At 47.1% G+C, this 6,000-nt stretch overlaps 1 long non-coding RNA gene across 1 annotated transcript; it reads left to right on the forward strand.

Annotated features, from left to right (window-relative positions):
* Nucleotides 1–2,351: 2,351 nt before the first annotated feature.
* LOC145528484 (uncharacterized) lies at nucleotides 2,352–5,483 on the forward strand. The gene is made up of 2 exons (XR_014070459.1): nucleotides 2,352–3,083; nucleotides 4,897–5,483. It is a non-coding gene; the product is annotated as an uncharacterized LOC145528484 (long non-coding RNA).
* Nucleotides 5,484–6,000: the final 517 nt, after the last annotated feature.

The following is a 6,000-nucleotide window of genomic DNA, read 5'->3' on the forward strand; positions in this document are numbered from 1 at the left end:
TCCCGAGTTGCCTGGTGCTCCTTTCTTGTATCCAAAAGTGCCTGCATATCCGGGAGCACCCCCTCCACAAAAGCCAGCTCGAGTATGTCCCTTAGCTGAAACTGGAGGAGAATTCAGACCAACCTGGGTCCATAAGCCCTTCTCTCTCTTAGAACTAAGACAGATCAAACAAGACTTGGGAAGCTATACAGATGACCCAGGCAAATATGTAGATACATTCCAACATATTACCTTGGCCTTTGACTTGGCGTGGAAGGACATCATGGTCATATTTAGTCAAACTTTATCTGACCCTGAACATACTAGGGTCTTAAAAGAAGCCCGAAGGTATGCAACAGGGCTTCACATGTCAAGCGATAAATACACAGTAGGGGAAACTGCAGTCCCCTCCTCCAATCCTAACTGGAATTATAATAACCCTGAGCACATCTGGGAAAGGGATCATTTTCTAATCTGTGTGAGGGAAGGACTGAAAGCAGCCCAACAAAAAGTAATTAGCTATGCCCGGGTCTCAGCAATAACTCAGGAGCCCATTGAGAACCCCACTGCCTTTCTGGAAAGCCTAAAAGAGGCCTTCCAAAAGTTTACCAATCTGGACTTAGACTCTTACGAGGAACAGGTGATTTTAAAGGACAAATTCCTGTCCCAGTGTACATCAGATATCAGAATTAAGTTAGAACAGCTACAGCAGCAGGACCCTGCTGCCTCTTTAGATGAGATGGTCCAGACAGCCACCAATACCTTTTATAACAGAGAACAGGAGAAGGAGGCCAAGGCCCAGGAGAGGGAAAGAAGGAAAGAGACAAGGCATGCCCAGATGCTGGCCACCCTCCAGGGAAGCCCTATGGCAAACCCCGAGTCCCTGAAGGACAAGGCATGAGGCAAATGCCTAATCTGTAGACAGGCGGGGCATTGGACCAAAGAGTGTTCAAACCATGACAAGTCTCCTAAAATAGCTTGCTACAAATGCCATCAACTGGGACATTGGGCGGCACTCTGTCCTGGGGACCCAAGAGCCTCAAGGTCAAGCGCCAAGCCTTCCCTCACGATGGTTCAACAGGACTGAAGCGACCCGCTCCAGCCAGCCCGCCTGTCACAGATAACCATCACAGGGCTGGAGCCAAGGGTGCAGCTGGATGTGGCAGGTAGGTCCTAGACTTTCTTGGTTGACATGGGGGCTACCTACTCTGTCTTGATCTCCTACTCGGGAGCCTTCTCCTCTCAAACCTGTACCATTTTGGGTGCTACAGGAAAAGCAACTACTAAAAGATTCACCCAAGCACTTCTTTGTTGCTGGGATGGACAAATATTTTCCCACCAATTTTTGGTGGTCCCTGAGTGTCCTACTCCCTTATTGGGAAGAGATATACTCACTAAACTGGGGACCACCCTTGTGATGGGAAGCTTTTCAGCCCCTAGAGCCCTACAGCTTCTAGTTACTACTGAGGAACGCATTACACCCTCTCCAATAAAGAGGGACCAAAAACTATGGGAGGACAAAATTAACCCCTAGGTGTGGGACCAGGGGGTTCCTGGACGAGTCCACCAAGCTAAACCGGTCATCATTGTCCTCCGAGATCCCACCAGGTTTCCTAACCGGAAACAATATCCCCTCAAAAGAGAGGATTGGGAGGGACTACAGCCTTTAATAAATTCCTTGCTTGTGAGCTGTTGGTCCCCACCAGTTTGCCATGTAACATCCCAATCCTCTCAGTAAAGAAAAAAGACAGAACCTGGTGAATGGTTCAAGATCTCCAGATCATAAATGAAGCTGTAGTCCCCCTCCATCCCACAGTACCCAATCCCTATGTAATCTTGGGGAAAATTCCACCCAGTGCCAAGTGGTTTACAGTCTTGGATCTCAAAGATGCATTTTTTTGCATACCACTGGCTAAAGAATCCCAATATCTTTTTGCCTTTGGTGGGAGGCTCCAGGAGAAAAACACCAACGGATGACTTGGACAGTATTACCTCAGGGGTTCAGAGATAGCCCCCCAGTTGTTTGGACAGGCCCTTAGCTGGGATCTCCTAGATCTGGACCTGGGACCTAATGGGAAAATATTATAATACATAATAATGGGTGACCTACTAATCTGCTCTCCAGATGAGAAAAATGCCCAACAACATGCAATTCAGGTTCTAAACTTTTTGGCAGAAAGGGGATATAAAGTCTCCCATGCTAAGGCACAGATGGTCAAGACAAAGGTCTCTTACCTGGGAGTTCAGATAACACACGGGTCCAGGAGGCTGTCCTCTGATCGGGTACAAGGAATCCTCCAGTTGCCCTCCCCCATGACTCAAAAACAATTGTGAGCTTTCCTGGGGCTAACTGGGTATTGTAGAATCTGGATGCCCAACTATGATCTAATTGCCCAGCCCTTATATGAAAGCTTAAAGGGACGGGATAATTCAATCCCACTGATATGGGGAACTCCTCAAAAGAAGGCAGAGGCTATACTAAAACAAGACTTAACTCAGGCACCTGCCTTGAGGTTGCCAGACCCAGAAAAAGCATTCCAACTTTATGTCCATGAAAGAGAGGGAATAGCCTTGGGAGTGTTAACTCAGGTTGGGATCTGAGCCCCAGCCTGTAGCTTACTTATCCAAGAGGCTTGACCCAACCACCCGAGGCTGGCCCCCCTGCCTTCGAAATCTTGCAGCTATTGCAATCATGATAGAAGATGCTTTAAAACTCTCCTTTGGGGTCAAACTAACTGTTTTTGCCAGCCACCAAGTAAAACAACTCCTAAATGGGAGAGGCCATTTATAGATGTCTGATCAAAGAATCCTCAGATATCAAGTAATGCTGATGGAAAATCCAGGCCTCACTATATCCCCTTGTGAGGTTCTTAACCCAGCCACCCTCCTGCCTACCCCCGAGGGCTCTCTCCCCTTTCACTCTTGTCTAGAAACCTTGGACCACTGGACAAAACCCCGAGAGGGACTGTCGGAAGATCCTCTGACCAATCCTGAGGAAATCTGGTACACTGATGGAAGCAGCTTTGTCTTGGATGGAAAAAGAAGAGCCGGATATGCAGTAGTCTCCAATTTTGAGATCATAGAGGCTAAGCCTCTGCCACCAGGTACTTCACCCCAATTAGCTGAGCTCATAGCCCTGACTCAAGCTTTAGAGCTGGGAAAAGGAAAAAGACGAGCCATTTACACTGACTGCAAGTTTGCCTTTCTGGTGCTACATGCACATGCTGCTATTTGGAAAGAAAGGGGCCACTTGACCACCCGAGGGTCCCCAGTCAAACATAGTGATCAAATTCTTAGACTCTTGGAGGCAGTCCATCTGCCCACTGAGGTTTCAGTCTCCCACTGTAAAGGACACCAAAAAGGGATCACGGAAGTGGCACAAGGGAACCAAACAGCCAATCAGGCAGCTAAGAGAGCAGCGTTACAGAACAATGACCTAATAGGGGCTGCCACCTTAGTTCCACAGATTAATTTGCCAGAAACTCCTTCATATACTGAAGGTGAGACTCTTATTAAAGCTAAGAGTGAGGGCTTTCAAGAAGATCATATGAGGGTGGTTCCAAAAGGAGGAACCTCTGTCTGGGAACCTCCAATGGAAGTTGGTTAACTCCTTACATGCCACGACTCATTTAGGAGAAAAGGCCCTCCAAAGATTACTAGAAAGGTCCTTCAGAGGAACAGGCCTCCAAACAACTATAAGGCAAGTGGTCTCCTCTTGTCCCACTTGCCAGTTAAACAACCCCCAAGGAGCTCGAAGACCCCAGCTGGCCCAGCCTGTCCAACGACATGGGGCCTACCCAGGAGAGGACTGGCAGATGGACTTCACCCAGATACCAGTTTCTCAAGGGTATAAATACTTATTAGTCATGATAGATACATTCACAGGATGGATTGAAGGCTTTCCCACCCGGACTGAGAAGGCTGAGGAGGTGGTAAAAAAACTGCTCCATGAAATCATTCCAAGATTTGGTCTGCCCAGGTCATTACAAAGTCACAATGGGACATCATTTACTTCTAAGGTCACCAAAGGGGTCTCTAAAGCATTGGGCATTATTTATTATCTCCATTGTGCCTGGAGGCCTCAGTCTTCAGGAAAAGTAGAAAGAGCCAACCAATTCTTAAAATCAGCGATAAAAAAGATAACCCAGGAGACCTCCCTGGGATGGAAGGAGGCTTTACCAATAGCTCTACTCCACATCCGTATTGCCCCTAAGGAACAGGTTGGTCTTAATCTTTATGAGATGCTATATGGGAGACCTTTTGTTTATGTCAATGACCTCTCCCTAGATCCAGAGGCTCAGACCCTCTGGTCTTATACCATGGCCATTGGGCAATTCCAACAGGATATACGCTTGTAGGGTATGAACCAGGACCCAAAAGATTCTAAGGAGTCACCACTATATGCTCCAGGGACTCGAGTCCTAATTAAAGCCTGGAAAGATGAGTCCCCAAAGGCTCAACTCCAGCCCACATGGAAGGCCCCTACCCTGTAATACTTTCTACCCCCACAGCAGTCAAGGTACCAGGACACGACTCCTGGATTCACTACTCACGAGTCAAGCTGTGGAAGAAAACAAAAGAGGACACTCAATACACCTGTGAGCCACTGGGAGATCTCAGATACCTGTTCAGAACCACAAATGAGTGCCATTCTAGTGAACATCCCCAAATCTGGTTTCTGGGGATAAGATTTCTCAGGACAGCTCTAAAGAGCCAATGCAGCTTGGCAGGGATTGTACTCCAAAACAGACAGGAGATGGATATTCTGATCCCTGAACAGGGAGGGACTTGAGCCATCCTGGCGATGGGAATTTGGAGTTGGTTAATGCCCCTACTAGTCCTTGTTATGCCATATTGATGCTGCTTATGATTGCTCAGTGTATTATCAATTGTCTAACTTGTTTTGTCTCTGCCCAGGTCAACAAGCTACAACATCCAGTGCCAGTTTAACAAAGATATAAAACTTCAGCTAACCACAGAAAATATCACTCACCCTTAGATGGACACCACTATAAGGACTCTGAGGCCTGAGACTAGCAAGAGGGGGAGATCCAATACCCCTCGCCATCCCAATTCAGCAGGAAGTGGCCAGAAAGACCTCGACGCCCCTATTCCCAAAGAATTGGGCCTCCATCTCTTGAGGGGGGAATGTTAGGTAGTTAGAATAGGAAACAGGAGTCCAGAATGGTGGTGGCTGAAAGACAAGGAAGGGAAAAGCCCGCGAAAATAGAACAAAGGAAGGTCCAGGACCGGAGTGAGGACCTCAGGTAGAACAAACAACACTCCTGGCTAGCCCAATTTACATAGGGCAGGCCCAGGGGGGAGAAAAAACATAAAAAGAGGACCCAAAGGGAGCGTGAGCCCTCGCTCTCTCTCTCTCTCTCTCCCCCCCACGCTCTAGGGTCTAGGGCACTCTTCTCTTCGCGTCTTTGGGTCGACATGCCCTCACGCGTGGAGGATGGATTTTCCTGCTATTTTCTAAATAAATAGAGCTGTAACACTGATTTGTCTAAGAGCTATAACACGGTCCGTTCGAGACCTGAGAGCTATAACACAGTCCATTCGAGACCTAAGAGCTATAACACGGTCTGTCCAAGACCTGGGAGCTGTGACGCGCGGAGGGTTTCAATGTCCGTCACTCCAAATCTTTATTGTGACGAGACAGAACCGAGGAGCATACACTCGCCTGACAATATGCCTATCCCATCGCTGCATTTTGGAAGCAAGAGCCCTGTTGATGTCATGTTTCACTGATTCACAGATGCAAAGGAATTTTGCCCTAAGGTTTTGACCTGTTGCTGATTTAGATGATCTAGATTTTATTGAGTGTACTGAAATTCACACTCATAATTTTCCACTGTATTATTTAACATAGATTCCGAGACAAACTGTGACACTTTTAGGCTCCTGATATACACTGCCTTCCAGTCTGTGGTCACATATGTTTCATAATGAGTTTCTATAAATGACAGTATTTAAAATACCTTATCTAATTTGATAGTTCTGTGCAGAAATGATACA

This window comes from Giraffa tippelskirchi, chromosome 12, assembly GCF_054371585.1.
Source record: "Giraffa tippelskirchi isolate mGirTip1 chromosome 12, T2T-mGirTip1v1.2.pri, whole genome shotgun sequence".
Classification (NCBI taxonomy): Eukaryota; Metazoa; Chordata; class Mammalia; order Artiodactyla; family Giraffidae; genus Giraffa; species Giraffa tippelskirchi.